General features: G+C 37.4%; 1 protein-coding gene across 3 annotated transcripts in view; it reads right to left on the bottom strand.

The window, feature by feature from the left end:
• LOC149080570 (uncharacterized) overlaps positions 1 to 10,543 on the bottom strand; it is a 106,048-nt gene extending 95,505 nt beyond the window's left edge. For 2 of the 3 annotated variants that reach the window (XM_089239704.1, XM_089239702.1), the window contains exon 1: positions 10,294 to 10,543. The gene's annotated coding sequence lies outside the window, so the exon portion shown is untranslated. The remainder of the gene's footprint in view (positions 1 to 10,293) is intronic. The other variant, XM_089239705.1, reaches the window with a different exon arrangement.
• Positions 10,544 to 23,973: the final 13,430 nt, after the last annotated feature.

The raw sequence follows: 23,973 nt of genomic DNA, 5'->3' as shown, positions 1-23,973 counted from the left end.
AAAAAAAAAATGAGCAAATTTAATTCAGCATTAATGAACTAACAAAACAAATAAACAAGAAATATGAACACCAAAAATCTGTTTAAGTAACGTAAAAAGAGCCTAATTAACTTAACATTTTCCTTGTAGAGTGTATTTATGTACGAGAACCCCCTAAAGTAAATGCCTGGTGGCAACTCAATATCGCATATGGTGCAGGTTTCTCAATTCACACAATGCACAACTAGAGTCAGTCTGGTCTTAATATTAATTAAAAACACATTCTATTCACAAAATTGTTTCTTGCACGATTTATGGATATATTTATAATGCGTTTCCAACTTGCATGATGTTACTTAATAATGTACACATTTTTATTCCTTTACAGATTTGGTAAAATACAAGCAAACTCAAAATTTTAATACAAAAAATGAAAATGTCTAATGGTATTTATATGGGTACAATATCTATTATATTTAATCCGCAATTAGAGCACAAGTAATATTTAAAGCTTTATATAAAAACTTTTTTACTAGAGAAACCCTGGCGCTCCATTGCAAATACTTAACACAGTTAATCAAAGTTTAAGTCCCTGGATTTTTATGCAAGTTTTCCTATGCACGAAATCTAGAAATAGCTCCAGTACAGAAAGATAGAACAGCTATCTATAGGGATTAAGTTAAGAGTATATTTTTACCAGAGATCTTATATATTTCTTTTAATCAAAAACTTTACTATACATTTCAATAACATGTATACCATAGGCTAATAGATTACTCTTTTACTTTATTGAACTTAAATTTAAATGGACGAAGCATGATTAATGAAATAAAACTTAAAATCACGATTTAAATTGATGTACCCTGCAGGGTATAATTGTTTCTTTTGCCCCCTTCCTTCCTCTAGCTCAGACCCTGACAGGAAACATAAGAACCAGCAGTACATCACATCCAAGCCAAACACTGAAGATAAATGTCATTTCCCCCTCCAGCTACAACTCTTTAGAATGGCTTGTGGAACTAAATGGAACACACGCACACACACACGCACACACTTCTGTGCCCCTTGTAATATTGAAGGAGGGGTTAAAGGGTGTAATTTACGCCTTATCTGGTCTGGCGCCCAGGGCACAGACCCGTCCCCTAGTTTCCTGGCCCTGTATTACAGGGGGTGGCTCTAGGACTTGAGACACATACTATTGCATGGGACACCAAATCAGCGGTAAAAGAAAAAATACTTTCAGGAAAATTTGGGGAAAAAAATGTTTTGTCTAAAATTTGAAACATTGAATATATTAGATTTAATGATTCATGATGAAAACCAATTTTTGATGAATTTCATCTAGCTGGGAATAAAGCTGCCAGTTTTTAATCATTTTACTGGTGTAGCTTACACAACAGAGGGGTGCTAAAATGATATCTTGTACAGGTGAAAATTTCCTTGAGCAGCCCCAAGTGGGAAGTAATTGAAGAAAACATTTGAGATGCCTGTTAACCTGTTTTCGTATCAACTTTTTATAATGAAAATAAAAGTTTCTTGAAATAATGAAATGCCTTAGGCTGGTATTACACTATAAAAATTTGATAAAATCCATTTTATAAAAAACTTGAAAAATCTAACCAATAAGGTTATTGGTTACGTTCTAGAAAATACAATCGTTGACTTTATTGGCTGCATTTTTCAAGTTTTATAATAGGACTTTTATCAAACTTTTGTAGTGTAATACCGGCCTTACAAAAATGGAGATAATTCAATGAAATATAGAAAGTGTCAATGTTCATGGAAGATTTTCAAAAACAAGGTTGATTTCAGATGTTCGACATAATATAGAATTAGCAAATTTTTACCATTATACATGCGTACTAAAAAAAAAAACTTTTTGCTGTAATACATGTTTGAAGAAAAAAAATTATCTTGACCATTATTTTATTTTCAATCTAGTTAATTCAGGGTTCCCAGCAAAATCTGCCTGATCATTTCTCTGACCAAAGGCGCATACTGTCACCTGCATATATAATTCTAAACCATCCAATATCATGAGCCCCCTCTAAATTATTATCGGGCCCCCTACTGTATTCACGGGGGTTAAGTTCTGGGGGGTGGGAAAATACGAGAAATCTGCGAATAACCAAAACCATAGATTTTGGTTTATCTTGTTTATTGAACATCTTGAGAAAAGCAGAGTGACGCAAAAGTATAAAGGGAATGTAAAAGAGGGTGCAGCGATAGATTTTTTGTGACGTTTTCTGAAATAACATTGATTTCTGTTTGCTATTTCTTCTTCATATCATCAAGTACATTGGAATATGTTGACAAGACTTCCTCTACTAATTTTTCTACATGTGAAGAATGTACCATAGAGGGATCTATATCATGAAAACAATCTACTGTTGATTTGAACTTGTTAAGCGCTCCTGCTATGTTACTCATGGTGAACTAGTCTTCTACTTCTTTATTTTGATCCTCTTTATCTGATACAGCTTGTTTCACGAGCAATCATCTGTATTAATTCCTCCTTGGTCAATGCCTCTGAATTGCTATTAATTTAACTGTTCGACTTCTCTTCTATATCCATATCACTGAACACTTCTCCACCCACCTGTTTCGCTAACTTGACAATGTCTTTTATAATCTCTTCAGTTGGCTCCGTAAAAATGGTTGTGTCCTGGAGTGCATATTGTGACCAAAGGTCAATCCAACTCGAGTTGACTGTTTCTCTCTTAAGAGCTGCTATGTTTCTAGTGATGACAGTAATGGCATTAATGATAGTGTAATTCTTCCACACCTTCAAGATATTTTCTGCATTTGCATCTTCTATTGCATGCGCAATCATCTGCAGCTGAATGATAGATGTTGTATTAAGAGACGTAACACAGGGGTGGGAAGTGACTAAGTCCATTTCGGAGCAGCTTTGGAGCAGCAAAATTCAGGATTTGGAGCAGATATTTACAAATTGGAGCAGTGAAATTAACAAGAATATTTTCGTTAACCCTCAACCCTTTTCAAAATAAAACTGCACTGTCTTTTATTATCAAACATCTTTTCGTCAGCTTGATTTTTGTTTTTGGTGTTTTAGGCTTTTGACACCTTGTTTGAAAGAGCGGCTGTCATAAAATTTTTTGCACCCGTCTATTTAAGATTTTTTCTTCTTACTGACGACACTATTTGCTGCCTTGAACAGCAGCACTTCAAATGAGCTAAAAAAATTTTATAAGTTTTTTATACTTGGAAAGAAATTGTTGCAAAATGGGTGAGAATTTCGGAAGAATCAACTCTATGTTTGGCGATTCAGCACTCATTATCTGGCGAGATTGGCGATTTAACGCTCGTTATTTGGCGATATTGACGATTTAATGCTCGTTATTTGGCAAAGTCTCTAAACTAACATTCGTAATTCGGCGGACATGCGCTTTTTACTCCCGGAATGAAAATTTTTTTCACGAAACATCCGGATTTAACACAATGACAATCGACTACAGTAATTTCTGCTGCTTCCAGTGACGACTTTTTTTTTTAAACGGAAACACTCGAATTTGCACTTTAAAGATGAAAGGCATTGCAAACCATCTTCAGTTCCACGATCACGGACAATATCGGGGTTTCACGATGGAAAGCCCGATCAGGAGGCGATAGTTTAAGTATAGTGGAATAAAACACGCTCTTCTCGTAAAGAAACATTTCGTGGCATCAGGAACAAAAATTTTTTGGCGTCCTTTCCGAAATTCCGGGCATACTGAAGCAAAATTCGCTATTTGGGACAGAAAAATACGAAAATACGCTATTGGAGCAGGATGGCGCAAGATATTAGTTTTGGCGCAGTGCGACGTAATTGGCGCAGAGTTCCCACCCCTGCATAACACCAGTTTTGAACTCCTTCACATCTGGGTGCCCAAGAGTTTTATTTAGTATCAAAAGAACTTTGAATGGCATGTCTTTACTCTCAAGTACTTCCTGACTTTTGGAACAAAACATCGTTTAAACTAATCCAGGAAAAGTTTTCATAGCTCAAGCTTTTCTATTGTTCATCCAAAATACTGTGCGGGAGTTTTGACTTATCCTTTCCTTTAAATGCTCACAGATTTGTAGATTTAAAAATGAGGGTGGGCCTTACCACGTACCCATTCAAGCTAAAGTATTAGTAATAGCCATACTGGCTGAAAACCCGATTTCTAAAAGGTATCGTAGCAAAAAAACATCTGACAGCCAAGCAGCACTATTGGCTCTTGACAACTTCAAGTTTCAACTGTGTGTAAAAACACACTGATATGCGGAATAACTTGGCAGCATTGAGCAACATCAACCGTTCCTGGTCACGAAAATGTCCAAGGAAATGAACTCTCAGACCAGATAGCCAAAGAGGCAGCGAAACTGAAGCTATCTGGACCTGAACCTTACTATCCTGTTTTGATGTCAACCATCAAAGGAGATGTCAAAGAATAGATAGAAGACAAACATTTGCGGTAATGGAACTCAAGGCAGGACTGCAGACAGGCCAAGCTGGCCTTGGGAACCCACCCGAATATTGCCAAAAACTTCTCATTAAACAGGAAACAAATTCAACAGGTTATACAGAACATCACTGGTCACGCTAACCTAGCGAAATACCTACACAACTGTGGCTATACAGATTCACCTATTTGCCTTGCATGTGGAGAAGATGAAACTCCACTTCACTATGTGGGACGATGTCCCGCCTTCTCTATCCTGAGAAAGAACTGTTTTGGTGATCATCAGGTGACACTAGGTGAAGTTGTAAATGCGAGCATTTACAACCTGGTAAATTTTCTCAATTACACTAAACACCTGAACTAGTGACGAGTTTCAATTCTGCACTAACTTGAACTCTCATGCGTTATTATTCAATAATTTCATGTCGAGTTCTCGGCCATATCTCTCCAAGACCTCCTCTGCTCCTTTTCTAAAAAAAAAATACCGCAGACAGGAGCAGCTTTAAATTTTTTGATATGGCCTTTACCAATTGCAGTTTTCCCATAATCTCCCCCATACAGGGATTAAATATAATGGTAACCAGATACCATAACTTTCGTCCCCAGAGCGGCCACCAAACTCTGGGAATTTCGTCAAAATAATGTTTCTCTTTATATTCACATGACCCACAACTCGTGTTAAACCACTTGGTGTTAGAGCAATGGACAAAATTTGCCTAGGCTTTTCCCTTATGGGACACCAAAGGATGATGATGATACCATGTACCCAAACACATCTGCACAAGCAACATAGTAAGTTACCCTTAACTTGCCTTAAAACCAGGAGCTCGCTTTTCTTCTTGGGTGATAAATGTTCTCTGCTGCATTTTCTTCCAAAATAATGCAGTTTCGTTAATGTTAAAAACCTTGATGAAGTGAATATCCCTTCTCTTCAATAATTTTTGGTAGTCTTTAGAAATTTTCTAGCTGCCTCCTCGTCTGCAATAGCTTGATTGCCAGTGATTTTTACATTGCGTAATCCAAATAATTTCTTAAACTAGCCCTTCCCTTTATAGAAAAGTAAATTAATATTTTTGCTTTTTCCCATTATAATATTACAATCAATTGGACTACTTTCTTTGTAGCAGTCTTGTACCCACAAAAAAACCCTGAATTTTTGATACGAGAAACACATGGATTCTGTAAGCGATGCAAAGTTTTCGCTGCCACAAGTACAGCTACTGCTGATCAAATTTCAGATTCCTTTTTCTTGATATACCTCACAGTAGCTTAGTTGATTTTGTAATGGCGAGTCACAGCAGCAATTGACTTACTTTCGCTGAGCATAGCCAATGTATCTAATTTTTCTTGTAAAATTGTCACTTTTGTCTTTCTAGAGCATTATCAGTAACACTAGACAAATGAGCCATCCTAAACTCGCACAACTCAAATTTTGTAAACAAAACATGTGAATGACGATTACTGAGCATTGCTGAAAAAAATTCCAATAAAGGAAAATAACGGCAAATACGGGGGGGGGGGGAGGAAGGAAATGTATATCATTTCGGGGTAATATACCATTGAAAAACACATCACAGGCAGAATGTTATTTTGCCACAACCACCCCTTACAAAATCAAATTGTGTATATGATCTTGCACACAATACCAGTTTCCTTGGAAATCTCAGAGATAACTGAATTCAAGTCCTTCTTCAACATAAAAAGGTTAAAAAGGTTCTCTACCCACAGGCAGGAAAAAAAAAAAGCAAGAGGATAAAATATTTTTTCAGAAGAGATAGAAAAGAAATTGGAGCTGGTATTGGCTTTGCTTTCAACAATGGAAAGGAGGGTCTCTCCACTTTAGATCCCATCATCTATTTACTCAGAGGGCAGATTGTTCCTTGGCCAACACTGTTTCCCAGTATGTAAAATCCCACCTTTCAACTTAATAACACATTTCTCTCGGTAGAGGATCTGATCCTAGGAGGAAAATGCTGATAAGGATTTTTTTCCCTTTCCCTGAGGATCTGATAAAGAATCTTCCATGGAAAAAAGTGAAGATAAACTACTTGAATGTAGATTTATCCTCCTTGATTTTTTTTCTTTTTCCCCCTCCAGATTTTCCCCGACTTCTCCCAAGTATTTAGAATTTTCAGACTTTTGACAAATATTTCACATTTTCCCCCCACTTTCCCTGACCATTTTTTAATTCCCTGATTCTCTCAGATTTTCCAGGTCGCTGGAAACCCTGTAATTACACATTAAAGGACCCTACACACGCTCAGTTATACCTGTGCAGTTATGCCTGTGCAGGCCAACTGTGCAGGCATAACTGAGCGTGTGTAAAGGCCGTCAGTTGACCTGCACAGGAGACCTGAAGGGAATGGTATTTCGATTCGGTATAACTGTACAGTTATGCCTGCGCAGTTATACCTGAGCGTGTGTATGGGCCATCAGGTATAACTGCGCAGTTATTTTTTCCCGCTTTCTTATATTCACCCTTTTTTCTCTTTCTTCCCTCTTCTTTTTTCAGTGATAATGTAATAGAACAATAATAACTGAATAACTTGTTTTGGAGAGGGAATCCATTTAATTAGAAGAAATTTTTCTAATGGCGTAATTTTCATGATATTTTCTTACAATTTCATATCGAATAAAAAAAAAAAAAAAAACCGAAATAAAATTTTAGAAATATTTCGACCATTGTTAAAATTCACAATTTTGTTTCTGAAATCATTCTTTTCAATAAATTTGCCCGAAATTATGCACCGAAACACACTAACTATATTCAAATAATGTGCTATGACTATTAATTGTTTTTTGATTATTTAGAGAAGAGGTCTCTAACCAGGGTTCTTGGAGATTTTAGGGACCTCGTGACATCAGATTATTTTATTATTCTTTCACATGTACTTCCTTTAGAAATCAAGATTCCTAGAAATCAAACAGGTGTTTATACGAGTTAGTTAATGTTTGCAATTTCAAACGCAGGATTCCTACTCCTTTCTTGACCGAAAACCAGCAAGCATTAACAGGACAAAAATCACTAATTTATAATTTTCTTTTACATTAAATGAATCTCATTGAATTTGTTTTTTGGACACATCTCGTCAGATTGCAACGAATTTCAACTTTCAGCTCAAACATTGAAAGAAAAAAAAATTCAGATGAAATTACGCTAGTTAAAAACGTAAGAAAACAATCGAAAAATTCTTTGAGAGAGATGCGATTGATAATATAATTATATCATTGAATAATACTATGAATATGCATACTATGCTTAATAAGTCAATTTCTAATTGAGTTGAATTAATCGTAAGAGGTCGGTTGAAAATGCAGTTTTCTTTCGAGGAAAAACACTACGTAAGTTACCATAAAAATTTTCAAGTCAAAGAAATTATTTTTTTTAAATCGACACTGTCGCGAGAAAAATAATGCTATCATACGATGCTGAAGGAGCATGTATCCCCTATCTGTATATTCAGAGGAGAAACGATGCTTGTTTTCGAAGATACAGTCGACGCTCGTTATGAGAACTTCACGTTATAGCGACAAAGACTGGTAGGGTAAGTCCCAAATGTTTTATGTTTTACTTATATAACGACTGTCCCAATCGGGCCCGACCACAATCCCAAGTCTCACCCTCGCTACGACCTTGCTCCAAATATAACGTCCATTCTCGATGGGACGAAGGGGTCGTTATATCGGGCGTCGATTATAATACCAAAATTTCTCTTATTGCCTATAAGTATTGTCATAATCACTGTAGATATGGATAGCATTCTTGATAAGCATTAGTAGGCAGTAGTGCCTTTTACTTAAGTCATGAAAATCGGTCATTATGAGAGGTTTTAGTAACATCAAAATACATTATTGTACTTATGGTGTAGATTCAACAAACATCTTCCGTTACAGCAGTCTTCCTCAAAGTGTGCATCACGGCTCTTGGGCGTCACCCCCCCCCCTGCCCCTCCCCACCCACATCCTGCCGCAGGGCACAGAGGCTATTCTCTTTGCCGAGCCGCCACTATAGTGAATTTTTTAACGTGGGAAAAAAGAATGATTGGAATCATCTCGGGCTCTGAAACCAGAATCCTGATCCCAATCCCATCTTCGTGGGGGTTGGGGGGAAATGGCTCGAATAATGGCAATATTCATTAGTAAAACCAGCCCCCGGGGATGCAGGACCTTAGATGGTGTGGAGATCTGGGGCAGTAGGCTTTACCAATCAATTTACAGTTACAATACATCTGGAATGTACAGTGCACATTCAAAGGGAGAAAAAAACACTTTAGCTCTGATGAAACAAGTACGAATTTGTGTGCAATATTAGTTTTCTTTTCTTTTTGCCCAAGGCCCATATTTACAAAGGCTTCCTTGGTAAAATGGTCCAAGTTTTCGAAAACTGATGTTTTCCTCTCGTCTCCCCATCACCCCCTTGTGTCCATTCATAGCCTGAATAATCCTACTTTGGGAAACAATGATTTCAACACTCCACCAGAGTTTAGTTCAGAGTTCAGTTTAGTTTAGTTTTCACGACTCGAGGTTTATAATGACGAGTGATCTTCGAAACGCGCAGCGCGAATGTTTGGAAGAATTCATTGAAATGTATAAGAATAAGAAATGCTTGTGGCAGGTGAAAACTAAAGATTACCATAACAAAAGAAAGATGATAGTTACGAGAGATTGGCGTGGAAAATGAGAGAAATAGATCCTCTAGCGAACAGACACGGTGTTATTAAAAAAATAAACAGTTTGCAAAGCAATTTCTGAAAGGAATTGGGGGAAAAAAAAAAAAAAACAACCTTTGAATAAGTATCTTGATCCATTCTGAGAAAATTATGCCAATCTTTTGGTGCAAATCTAAATTCCTGTAATAATTTAACGTGCTAATATTGTTGCCTTTTTTTTAACCAATCTTTGCACCGCGTTACCCATATTTTTCTTTTTTTCGAGTTAATAACTTTCAGTGCCATAACCAATCCAACTACACCCAAAGCATCATCTGTGGAAATCATACTAGAAAATTCCGAACTTTATGAAAAAATCCGAACTGATCAAAAGACCGCGAAGACAGAGATCGAAGAATGAAAATATCCCCACAGATTGCCTACAACCGGTTCCAGAAGCTTCGCCTGCACAGGTATAACTGAATGGTGTGGATGCATTGAACCGTTCAGTTATGCCTGTACAGGTATAACTGTGCAGGCATAACTGAACGTGTGTAGGCCCCTTTAGTCTAATATTGCTTCCCCACTATCCAATTTCCTTCAAATACTTTTTAAGTAATCTTTTTGTCTTGGACAATAGACCCTAACTGGTACTTTCCGGCCAAAAGAAAAAGGATTATCCTAGCACGGTTCCAAACTATTCAGCAGATTCAATGCAGACCTACTATAAATAGGCCCACACAATTCATTTTGTACTGGTTTATTTACCTTTCAATTAGACCAGATAAGAGGTTCCAATTTCTGCAAGCTTTAGTCAAAATATACACATCTTGTATAATATATGCTAATCGAATAAAATACCCCCACCCAAGTTGATTGTAAACAATATATCGGCAAGGAATTTGAAAATGTTACCCACACAACTCAATTTTTCACTTAGTGGAAGATGAAGACATCAGTTTGATCCCTCAACATCACTGATTTAGCATCTCAATCTTAAGGCAATAATTAGAAATTGGAATGAACAAAAAATATCTATACTTGAATTTAGCATGGATTAGAACATTGAATTCCAGTCAGTTCTTAAATAATATTTAAATGACCGAATTGATTAACTGCGGGGGTAAAAAGTTAATTACAAAAGTTTTGTAAACAGCTACATTAAATATAAATGGATAAAATAATTTGAAACATTGATAACGTCAGGATTAACTCACATCGCTATCCTTCACACTACAAGCCTCAGTTTCGTTGCCGCGGTTTCCACGACGCCAATCGACCGAAGCCAAATGTCAGATTCGTTATCAACAACATTGAGCTAGAAAGGGCTCTCTTATTGGCCGTATCAACCAGACGTATTTAAATAAATCATCGCAAGATGAAATCCATAATTTATAAATTAAAATATACAGAGTAGGAATGATACTACAACTTAAGATGTGTATCAAATCATCTCTCTTACCAAACAAAACATTACCACAATAAAATTCATGTCTGTAACAGATCAGATGACCATACAGCCCGTATTTCTACGTACTTTTGGTCATCCCAACATCGAACTTACATTATTCGAGTAATGTAATATAATTTAACATAAAATCGACGCATCTCAACTTTTTTGTAAAAATGTCCCTTTTTTCACGTATTTTCGACGAAGCCTGCTTGAATTTTTTTTCCTGAAATTATTTTTCAGCTCATATTATGATAATTGCAACTATAAATAAGAATATTCATTCAACATATTTGTCATTTTAAACGTTTTATTTCGTTGACTTCATTTCACCAAAAGGGTAGTGGGGGGGGGGGGAGACTTTGGGGTCTGCCCCCCCCCCCCTCCTCGAAATGTGAGAAGATGACCGAAAAAAGGGAAAAAGATGGCCAAATCTATTGTTCCACGCCTTTTTTTTTACATGTTAACTGGTGGGGATTTTGCTCCACTAGCCTTTCTATTTGTCCCACTAGTGAAGATGAAAAATTACCACTGGTGGGACAAAGCCCTTTTCTTGTTTTCCTGAAGCAGCTTCAACTTCAAACCCTACCAATATGAAGGGAGTCAAAGAAAAAATCACACAAAAAGATTCGCCATTTGCAAAACTGATTTTTTATGACTGATCTTTTTTTTCCAAGAAGGAAAAGGAAAGTTCAACTTTTTTTTTTCAAGCCGAGCACAACTCAGGTCTATCGCCATGGTCAATTTACAATCTAGTAAGTTGTGCCGGAAGTGTAAGTATGTATACCTAACAGTCTGCGTGCGTATCTAATGTTGTGTATGATTTTTCAGTGCTGCCATCTATATCTCAGAAGTGAAGTGAGTGAGGTGTAATGACTGAATATTTGTACTGTTTGTAGGACTGTTGTTCTCTGTGGCGAGACTTTTTAACGGGGAGATCGGCTCACATTTGCGCCTTGAAGTTGGGAACCACAGAAAACCAACTGCAGCCGACCACCACTGTGGTGACGGTGGGGCTCGAACCCGGGGAAAGATAAGTTTTCCAGGGACCAACTTCTCTGGAATTGGTCTTTTGTTCTCATAAAGTCGGACAAAGAACAGATGGAGGATGGCCAAGGCGAAGGATATGATAATTGATTGATTTTTTTTTCTTTTTTTTGATGCTCATTAAAGTGAAAACGATTCAGTAATATAACTCTGGGAATAGAAAGGATCTAAAGTTACCGGGTTGTCATCAGATGCCGGGGTTACAACATTCTGTTTTAGAGCGATGTAGATAAACATCAGTGTAGTAGCACAAAACCATTCAAATTCGGACATTGGGTAGTCTTCAGATCTGAAGAGAGGGGAATGAAGAAAAAAGAAAATACAGTGGAGAGAGAGAAACCCGTTTACTTGACTTTCGAGAGACCAAATCATGACATAGTTTTTATTTAGCCGTGATTCTCCCATAATTTTTATTTAACTTTCGGATTATGCTTTAAAGTAATGCGAGTAGGAAGAAAACAAAGAAAGGTCATGAGACTATGATTTTTTGATAAATTTTATCCAATGATGACTTTGTCTTTACCCTAATCTCTCTTCAGGATTCTTACGATTATTTTACAAATGGCAAAAAAAGAATTTTAAAAACAATTTTGTTTTCTCAGCGAACAATTCTGTTTATATTTATTATATTTATTATTTTTATTATATTTTTTTTGCAACCGTCTCCAAAAGTAACTAGGCATATTTAATTTCTTCACAAGTTTCACTCTTTCATAGATCCAGATTTTTTCGCCGAAATTTTCATTTTATGTTCAAGAGAGAAGGGGAGCGGGGAGGCTTTTCTTTTTTCAGAAATTAAGAAAAGCTGATTCCCCGCAGCCAGCTAGCAAGCAAGATACCACAACCAAAGAAAATTCTACTGAAAATGAAAGAACGAACTCATATATTGTACTTGTTTCTCACCAGCAGACGAGTTGCAAATGCTTCAGCAATAACTCTGGGAAACAAAGTACTAACACAATGGAAAAAACATGTAGTTTAGAGGAGAAATATGGTAGTATGAGAAGAAGTATGGTCTGTACGTCTAGAATAGTTACCTTTCGGCAAATGTAAATGAGGCTTCTAGAATAGACGTCATAATCATCATCAGCATCACTCTGAGGGACAAACACTAGATGATCCCCTTATAGAGATCAATGTTGAAATTGCCGATTTTAGCGTAGAAATGCAGAAATTTAGTGAGGTCTTCCACCACATCAATAATTTTAAAAACTGAATTGAATTTTTGATTTTCGAAGTATTGAGTTCGCTTAGAGATACGAAGCCCAGAAAATTAAATATAAAATAATGAGCCAGACTAGGCTGACCATATTTCTTCGAGAGAAATACGGGAAATTGGGATTCCAAATACGGGAAACTACGGGAAATTGCCAATTATCGCCAAAATTGTCGCCAAAACTGAACAAAGTTGCCAAATATTGCAAAAATTATCGGAAAACCAATACGGCGGGAAATGAAGCAAATTGCAGTGGATTAAAATGAATTCCACAAAAAAAAAGTTCACCCAAATATGGGAGATTAATACTCTTATTTATAGTTGTAATTATCGTAAAATAATTTATAAGTTGAAAAATAATGTCAATCTTTGACTTCAATAAAGAATAAAAATTCAAGTAGGCTTTGTGTAAAATACGGGAAAAACCGGAACGGTCAAAAAAACAGAGAATACTTGGACTGTCCCGGGAAATACGGGACGTATGGTCACCCTAAGTCAGACCCACTTTTGAGGTGGATATCCATGCAATAACATTAATTTCAGCTTTTTATTTATATCTTCTCAAGCACGAAAATGAGAATTAACGTCTCCGTATTGTCTTATATTATCCAATTGCATCAATCTACATAGTTTAGGATGTTTTGAAATTAATTATGGGAGCATATAAATTACATTGAAGAAATTCCGCAATTTTAATCAAGCATTTTTTGAAGGAAAAACCGGCAGATCGATAACTTGAAGTTAAAAAAAAAATTCGAAATATCTAGCTCCCATTAAAAAGAAGAAAGAAAACGATTCATTACTATGTTTCTTTAATTTAGATTTGTTTCTTTCATGAGTTGCACAAGTCACCATATTGGTTACCTTGTATGCATGACCCCCATAAAGGCGGGGGGCTAACAGGGCTCTAGCCCTGGGGCCCGGAACAGTTCTCATCATTTTTTGCTTTTTCACACTATAAATTAACTACAGCAGGAGCCCGTGAAAAGTCTGACCGGGAGCCCGCAAAAGATTCCAGCTTGGGGGGCCCCTCTCCAGGATGTGGGGGCTATGCTTGTATGTCCCTCAAAAAGAGGGAAATATCACGTGATCCAAAAAGCCTCATTATTTTGTTTATGGGTCGCCGCGTTTCTCTCCGTAGTTCTCAAAAACTTACAATAAACAAACCATTTTAGAGCCCACTTTAAAGGGGACATCAGCTTGCTGAATGTTTATGTATCCGTTTACAATCATACTAAAAATTATGGTTTTTCTGGTGATAATATTGGTAAAAATATTAATTTCAGTGACGTCTTTTGCTACCTACAGAAAAAAACGCCGTGTAATTGATGTTGTGCATCTAATGAATTAAATATGTTAACATTAATATGTATAGTTTTATGAGTGTTTCCAAAATTTTAAATTAGAGATAATCGTTAAAAAAACAGTTTATTTTCTTCAGACACCAATGTAACAAGTTCGATAAACTCTCGAGTGTATTTAATAGGTTTGGATATTTTGTCCCTTTTGTCTCTCTTTCAACTAATTTTTCACACTTTCAGGCGAAAGTGTTTTGTTATCGTCAATCTAGAGCATGCCGTCGTCTTCAGATTAGAAAACATATATTGATGAATAAATATGGTCATTAAGTATGATAAAATATTCAGTAGATGACATTTTATTGCTACGCCAGAACTTCAGAAAAAGGACGCTGATCAAAAGGACTCTTCTTTCCTAATATTTCACAGTAGGTGCAGTGAAATGTGTTACTTTTTTCCTAGGCACTGTATTATACGAAATTAATTCTTTACCAGAGCAACACGCTACAAGGAGCAATACTGTACACACAAATTTTGCTATTTTCCTTAATGGAGAAGTGGATTTTGAAATCATAATTTGAACAAGACCGATTTAACAGTTTGTTTTTTTTTTCGTTTTGAGCACCTCTATAACAAATTTAGAAATCGAAATCTCCCACAGGAAACTTTAACTGGACATCTACAAGTCTAAAACACTTCCGACTTTTTCTTGCTGCTCCTAAGATACCAACATTTACGATATATAAAACATACACAGTAATATATGGATCCAATTATAATTGATGAAATGTTTTTAATACATATCAACATATTTTATCTTATTAAAATCAAAATTCCCCATGTGAACAATTGTTCATTCAATCGTTTTAATTTCTATTCTCACAAACTTGCACACTCGACTTTAAACTTTCTCCATTTTTTTTTTTTTTTGAAGGCATTTGCGCTCAAAGAATTCTTTGAGTTCCTATTAATATTTATGCACCCGTGGGTCGAAAAACGATGATCAAGGATTGTGTCCAGGTTTTTATGGATTCAAGATATTATTGCTCGATAAGCTCTGGTATTGCTTATATATATCGACCCGTCCCTTAGGACATGCGACTAATTCTGGTGATCGGACGCCGAGAAGGCAATCCACCCCAGCACGAGAGGCTGAGCACAACTCGTGCTCCTCAACTCAAACCAGTATATTGTAAAATTAATTAGTTAACTCAAATTAAATTAGTTAAACTTATTAATTCCTGGGTCCCGGGTCCCACTCATCCCCGTAACTGAATTATTCGTAATTAAAATACATATTTACTACAATTTACAAGCTTTACAGTTTTTACATAGCTTATTCTTTTCAAATTTTTTTACAATGTTACACTTTTAAATGTGGGTAATTTTGCTCTAAAATCCTGCTGGGCTAGATCTCCATTTGCTATCAATATTGATAGTTCGTGTTCTGCTTCACCCTAGCAATCTTCTTCTGGAAAGTCCTACAGTCTGTACTAGTGCACAAATGATCCATTTTCCGAGCCAAGTTTTTCCTTTTACACCAGTCAATGCAGTTCGCGCACTGGATTACTTCTGAACATTCCACCTTTTTATGTCCTTCCACACCGCATTTTTCACACTTAGATTGTCCTGAAAAGTTCTTCGCTAAATGGCTGAATCTCCAACAATTAAAACATTGTAGAGGCCGCAGATACTCACTCACTCTATATCTGCGCCACCCACAGTAAATTGCTTTTTTCTTCACAATGTCCTCAAATTATTTAGGGTTAATTTGCGCAATCCAGTTTGTTTCCATTGGGGTCTGGAATTTTCCAATTTCTCGTGTTAATTCTGTTCTTCTATTCGCTTCCTCCACTAAAGTCGCCAATAGAGAGGTCTTCCTCTTCAGTTTCTTTATCCACCGAGTGGACAATTATCTTTGGGTTTTGTCCGTTTAGCTTTTCTACCACATATTTATCCTGCAAATTTGTCTCCCTAAATTATTTGTCAATTTTTGCCAATTCAATCTGGTCTTGTGTTTCTAACATAATCATGCCTTTTTTAGTTAACCAATGATCTTTTATTTTTATTTGCTTAGTTCCTGGATTAAAGTCTTTCTTTAACTCCTGTAAAGGATTAGGAACTTCCCTTACTGACCTTATTCTGAGAAGGTTTCGTCCCCTTTTATCTTTAATGCTACTTTTTCGAGTCTTACTCTCCTTTTCTCTTGTCTTTCTTCCTCTTCTCTCATTATTTCTGAGAATGATTTTGGACTGCTCTGTTTCTGACTAGCTCTGAGTTTTCCTAGCTATTTTAATAATTTCTCCTACTGTCCTCATCATTATGCGGATACTCTCTTCCGTATAATTTTTTAAGTTTTCCACTATATTAGAGCCTTCCTCTCCTAGGTCTAGGAAACCGACCTCCACTAGAACCCTCTGAATCATGCCATGCAATTGCGTTAAACACACTAAATCAAGCTCCTCTTCTATTGCTCCCTCCTGTACCATTTGCTCAACCTCTTCTCGTATGAATTTTTCAAAACTTTGCTCCATTCTCTCTGATATATTTCCCTCCTAACAAATATCTCCTCGAGATATAAATTTTGGATCTCCTCTAGCTGATCTATTCGACTAGCCTTCTCATTTAGTATTCTAATACGTCCCTCTTTTTCCGCTAAGATTTTACTTGTTTTTCGCATTTCATGTTCCAACAGCCTTTTGGTCTGGGTTTCTGTGAGTCCTGTTAGCAATTGTTCCTTCAACTTTTCCTTTTCTGCTGTTACTTTACTCAATTCGGTTTCCAATTTTTTGTTAAAACTATCCTCTAACTCTCTTTGACTCTTTCTCTTCTGATAAAGTCAGTATTCATGCGAATGACTTGCAATTTCAAGTCATCGCGTTATTCAATTATCTTGACTATTTCCCTTTCCTTTTGATCTAATCTATTCCTAAGATCATAAATTACACCTTCGTGTCCAATAATCTCCTCATCCCTAGTCTTCTTTATCTCCTCCAATTCTTGGGATAATTCCTCTTGTCTCCTGAGTGTGGCCGCATCTGCAGTTCCACCTGTATCTTGAAGTTCTCGAAATCGCGTAGTCAGGTGGCCCTGACATTCTTCAACTCCACTATCTCTTTTTTTTGTTCCTGAAACGCCTTGGCCACTTGTTTATATTCCTCTACTATTTCTTTTATTTTCGCATTCAAGTCCTGGTTGGTAATCTTGGAAATATGTCCCATATTCGCAATCTCTTCTAACTTCTTGATTCTCCTCATAGGCTTCATCTGTAGTTTTAGCTGAGCCAAGCCTGAGATGCTCTCTCTCTCTCTCTCCGCCATCTTCAGTTTCGTAGGGTGAGACTGAAGTTCCTACTAGCGCCTCCAACCCCGTTGGCTGACCGCAAGGCCACCCGGCCCAAACCACGAGGAAGTGGGGTAGGATTCCCTACTATGTTCTAGTTTTGAGGTTACCGTGGACCTCAACAAACAATTGAAAAATAAAATTTCCACTGGTAGCTTCCTACTACTTTATCGTTTACTGACAATTAATAACTAGAACATTTGGCGCTTGGGCCTCAATGACATCCCAGATGTATACAAATCTTTGTCGTTCCTACATAACGTCTTCGTCAGATTATCAGTATGGATTTAAGATCTACTATTTTGAGAGACACGGGTCTATATTGTACATGTAATATAGATCTTTGTCAGGTTCACGATATAGAGCCATGTCAGGTTCAGGAGGACATAGATCTATGTCTCCTAAGATAGACCTATCTTGAGAGACACAGGTCTGTATCGTGAATCTGATATAGATCTTTTTGTCAGATTCCGATATAGATCTATGCATTTTAAACTATATTAAAATAATTTATTGTTCCAAATTGCTTTCCTTCACGCAAAGCAAAGATTATTCACATGGAATCAAATACATATTCGACTGAAAAATTAAAGATTTAATTTATACAAAAATTGCCACGTTTTCAAGACAAATAAATTCAATTGGTCCTATTTGTCTTGAAAACGTGGCAATTTTTGTATAAATTAAAACCAGGCAAAGTTTCTCATTTTTGTGATAATAAAGATTTAATCAATGAATAGCGTAAATAATAAGATGAGATCATTCTATATTTAGTTACGACATCTGATATTCCTCTGACATATCGATATAAGTCGACACTCTTTATAATGACCCCACGCTATAGCGATCGCTCCATTACAACGACCGGTTCCCAAACGTTGTTATATAACTGCTGTCATATATGTTTTCCTTTCGATATAACGACTATCATATATGTTTTCCTTTCGATATAACGACTATCATATATGTTTTCCTTTCGATATAACGACTATCATATATGTTTTCCTTTCGATATAACGACTATCATATATGTTTTCCTTTCGATATAACGACTATCATATATGTTTTCCTTTCGATATAACGACTCTCTCAATACAACGTCCGTTTTCAATGGGACGAAGGGAGTCGTTATATTGAGTTTCGACTGTATAACGATATAGTTCAGATAGCTGGGGTATGGTTCGACAATATAGCTGGGGAGTTTGTTCCATTCACTCATGGTATGAGGAAAGAAACTGTATTTAAAGCAGTCAGTAAAGGCAAAAATTGGTTTTATTCTAAGGGAATGGTCGAGTCTTCTGGAGATATAGGATGGCTTGGCTAGACTACCAGAAGTATCAAAGTTGAGATGACCATGGAGTCTTATAAAACAGGGTTAGTCAAGAAATAAGACGAAGAGTAGAGAGGGGAGGCAGTGGCAATAGAGTCGGGGGCGCTGTGGGTGCTCGAGTACCCTCAGTGCTTTGTGAGACGTAGTAGAGCACCCACAGAATTGGTTACGAAATAGAAATATCCTATATAGATTTCTGATATTTTTTAGGAAATATCGAACACGAAAAAAAGAATTGAAAGTTGCCTGTTTCTTCCCTATGCGTCTTGAATCTTGCTGGAACTATCAAATGTGGTTATTTGTACGGCCTCAGGCACACGATGGGTACTTTTGTAGAGTTCACATCCTCTTTTTCTTTCTTTTTTTTCCACACAGGCATCCTTCCTTTGCCTCAGGGTAAAAGTGTGTTTTATAATAAATGACATCCTGCATGGAATGGGGCGATCCAGCAGGGCCTCTAGGCTGGGACCTTTGGCGGGATCCCAGACAAGATTTTTCACGGGCCCCTGTATGGTTAATTTTTAACGGAAAAACTAATGACAATCGTTCAGGGCCCCAGGGCTACAGCCCAAGTCAGTACCACCCTTGTGGGGACACCACAAACATGAGATCTGGAAATTTTCGAGAGTATGCATGTAAATTTGGTAGGTAAGGTCTCTGGAAAATCACTTGGCCCGACGCCCATGGTACTCTTAAGACGGCCCGGCTTTAAGCAAATAGTAATTCAGAGCCAGAACTGGAGGGGGGGGGGGAGAGACAACTGTCTCTGGTGGCACTTTCAGGTGGGAACAAAGAACATCGTCATAGCACCCCCATCCTGCATCAGGGCCCCTAGGCTGAGGTCGTTAGCGAGGCCTTCCAAACCAGACTTTTCACGGGCTCCTCTATGGTTAATTTATAACGGACGGGAAAAATCAAAAAAGTGATAAGAATCATTCCGGGTATATCTAGACAAGGAGACTCATAAAAGCGAGATCAAATGAACACGCTCGCTGTGTTAAGAATCACGAATGTGAAAAATCGACCATCGCCGTTCACTGTTAGCAAGAGGGCCATAGATTTAAATTTCAAGAAGCTAGAGTTTTTTACAAAGTCAAGTTCATAGTTGATTTAGATTTCTACGAAGGCACATATATTCGGGCCTTCAAAAATATACTAGTAAAGGATAATAAATCCACACCACCGATCGCAACACCTTCAAAGCTGCATTAAGACCTTTCAAGAGGCTGTGAACACCATGGCTTAAATTCATTTCGAGCAGGAATTCTAAGAAAATTCGAATAGACCAATCGGGTAGCACTATTCCGCAAGCATCCAGTCAGAATGCTGCATTAGTATCTCACCCTCAGACTCACAGCTTATTCTGACTACGACGTTTGAAGTGAAGAGGCGTGCTTTTTCCGCTGAGCAACCAAGCGTTAAGATTTGGTATTCAACCTAAGTGAGAAACTCGGTCAGTGTGGCTAGTGGTTAAATATTTTTACTCTGAAGACGACACCATTGGTGTTGAAATGCATTAGGATTTTTGTATTTTCGTGTATTTGCTTTATTCGTCGGTGTCTTCTTAATAATCGGGTTTAATCAATCAATTAAAGGGATTTTAATTAATTAATCAAATAGTTATCACGCAATTAAAAAATAATTGGTTGTTTTTAATTATTAGCCTTATGAACGAGTAAACTATTCCAGACTGGGCCGTAGACTTATAGAAATTTAATTCACCGGACCGTGTTTTAAAAAGGTTGACCGCTGCGTAGAGTAGGTATTTTGGTGTTAAGGAAGCGTTAGAGTAATTTTTCTTATAATTATTAAAAAATTTAACCCCAAAATAAAAAAAAAATATGATGGCTCATCAGCAAAAAATTTAATGCAGATAAAGTTATCTGTCATAATTAAGAATGGTAAAATAATACTGCACCAAAAACGGGACAGTATCTTTACAGTGGGACGTATGGTCCAGTTATTTTTATGGGTGAACACTGATGCGTGATTTTGATATTTATTTTTATTTTTACAAATACGTTTTCAATTTTTGATATGATTAAAAGGCAACCACAAAAGTTTCGCAAACACCTGTGTGAGCACCCACGGGTCGAAAATACTTCCGATGCTCCTGTGGGGGGGGGGGGAAGATTAGGTTCGTTATGATTAGAATTCTGATTTAGAATTATGATTCAAATGATTAGAATTTCAGCGCAGACGCACATCACGCGCGCCTGTGGCGCCACTTCAAAGCGCTATTTAAGGCTTGGAGATTTCGACGACTTGAAGTACGGCAATTGTGTTTTTCTTGTGGTTTTTTCAAAAAAACGATCAATTATGCCTCGTAGAAAACAGCGATCATCTTTTGATCAAGTATCCGAGTTCGACAGAGGAAGGATAGTGGCCTACCGAGATTGTGGATTATCTTTCAGGGAAATCGGTAGTCGTGTTGGACGAAACCAAACAATTGTAATGCGGATATGTGATCGTTGGATTCAGGAGGGTACGACGGACCGACGTGTTCGATCGCATCCACCTCAGTGCACCACTTCACGTGATGACAGGCGTATTGTGCGTATGGCAGTGACGGATCGCTCAGCCACATCACGAACCATAGCACAGCACATTCAGTCTGTACCGCATCATCCAGTGTCTGCGCGTACCTTTCGACGCCGTTTACAGCAGAGTTGTCTGTCCGCAAGACGTCCATTGCTTCGTCTACCATTGACGCAGAACCACAGACGTCTCCGCCGCCAATGGTGCGATGAAAGAAGGATGTGGACGGCACAATGGAATGAAATTGTCTTTACTGACGAGTCACGCTTCTGTCTGCAACACGACGATGGTCGGATTCGAGTCTGGAGACACCGTGGAGAGAGGATGCTGAACAGCTGCGTTATGCACCGCCACACTGGTCCTGCACCGGGTATTATGGTATGGGACGGTATTGGATATCACTCTCGCACTCCTCTAGTACGCATTGCCGGTACTTTAAAAAGCCAGCGCTACATCTCCGAGGTGTTGGAGCCAGTTGTCCTTCCTTACCTTCAGGGCTTGCCCACAGCCATATTTCAACAGGATAATGCGCGACCACACGTGGCACGCATTGTCCAAAGGTTCTTCGTCAATTGCCAGATTGAATTGCTTCCCTGGCCAGCTCGCTCTCCGGATCTTTCGCCGATAGAAAACATGTGGTCCATGGTTGCTCAACGATTGACCCAGATTACATCCCCAGCTGCCACACCAGATCAACTTTGGCAACGCGTGGAAGCAGCTTGGTCTGCTGTACCCCAAGAACACATCCAAAGTCTCTTTGAATCAATGCCCAGGCGTGTGACAGCGGTGATCTCCAACAATGGCGGGTACTCTGGCTACTGATTTTGGCTGGAACCACACTTCACAGAAGTCTATAAATTTAATCATTTGATGCTTGGTCAACATGTTATCTACAAAATAAATATTGTTGCGATATCTCTTGTCTTTCTTGGTGTTGCAATTTGGGTGGCCAGCAGTGTAATTAAATTACGTATCACTGTATGGATACATCTGATACGGATTCGTATACAAAAATGTATAAACAATAGCTATAATTTTCCGTAATGGAGCGGTGTCACATTTAACTTTTACAGTCAATTTTTAGCTCCAATTAGCCACCAATTCTAGGTCTCACAACCTATCCGACAATTTTTTTTAGTACTATAGCTTCGATGATTCTAATGAACTTTTATGAACATTTTTACACCCCAGAATATGGATTAGTGTTCAATCGGTAATTTTATGAAATTTGTAAAGAAACCAGAAGCATGATCCCCACAAGGGTGGAGCTGATACGACTCCAACCTTGGGGTCTCTTATGACTCTCATCATTTCCTTTTTCCAATGCCATAAATTCACTTTGAAAGGGGCCCCTGAGCTCAGGACAGTGCTGTCTTAACGCACGAGCCCAACCAGGCACGGCCCGGAGGCCTGGTGTGTAGGGGGGGGGCCGAAAATAAAATCAGGTTAAAATTTTCGAAAGTAAACACGTAGAGGGCCCTAGAAAGATCACTTTACCTGAGGGCTCACGATGCTCTTAAGGCGACCGTGTTTAGGGGCCCTGCTTCAAGATAGGGGGGATGTATCCAGAAGTTAATTTGATTTTTCATAATTGAGTTTTATTCAATTTTTCTATCTCAGTAGGCTGATACGAAGCTTCTGTGTGTCGGTTGCAGTGTTTATACGAAAACTTTTTTTTCTTTCTGGTCATCTTTCTAGAGACTGCACTTACACATTAAAGTGGTTTCTTCACCAGAAATCACGTCAATTGAATTGAATATTTACGAGATTATATTCTAGATAAATAACAATACATTTTACTGAAGTTTAAATCAAGATCATAATATGTAGCAGATGATTCTTTTTTTTTTTTATTCCACTCAAATCATTATTTTCGATAATAAAGTGAAATATATATATTTTTCACTTGTATGCAGAAATTCAAATCCATAAACAGAAAGAAAAAAAATCAATATGCTATATGATATGCAATGGCCTTTGTGGCAGTGCTGCTCCTCAAAGTGTGCGTCGCAATAAGATGGAAGTATCGATATGTGTGCCTATTAATGCTTCGAAGTGATTCTTTTATGAATGCACATTACCTACTAAAATATTCCGGGGAGCCACCGATGAACCATGAGTGGGGGCAAGGAAATTTCGAGTGACAAAAAAAAATATCATAAAGCTGTGAGTCTACTTTATGATAGTGATCTTTATGGTAAGTGTTGGTTACTGTTGAAAATAATCGCTGAATGACACCAATTGTAGAAATTAGGTTTTTTATTCAACGAAAAAGTGCAAGTTTCTGACCATTAACTCTTTAGATAGAACATCTGGTTAAATGGTATAAGTATTAGTATTTAAGCTATATTTAAATCATTACTATTAATAAATCAACGGTATTGTAAACGCTATTGTCCGTTGATCACCGAACTGAAAGCACTCATCTTCTCCGTCACTGCTTCCTTCTTAGGAAAGAAATTTTTAAGTTCAAAGAAAAATTGTATTCAACAATAGTTACAATATGATTATTTGAAATGAATTAATTTCTGAGAATTCGAAAGTTTTCGGCATTTTTTTTTAATTCTTAAAATGCTAAAAGCATTTCCTCCTATCTCAAGTCTGTTTTGGCTTGATGAATCCTTGCCTGGGAACACGCCAGATATTCCACTCTATATGACAGTGGTTCTCAATTTT

The sequence above is a fragment of the Pholcus phalangioides genome, unplaced genomic scaffold, assembly GCF_987345545.1.
Source record: "Pholcus phalangioides strain wild (caught in Gottingen) unplaced genomic scaffold, Ppha-v1.0 ptg000011l_1, whole genome shotgun sequence".
NCBI lineage: Eukaryota > Metazoa > Arthropoda > Arachnida > Araneae > Pholcidae > Pholcus > Pholcus phalangioides.
The sequence above is the reverse complement of the archived record's forward strand: the minus strand, read 5'-3'. Positions and strand labels throughout refer to the sequence as shown.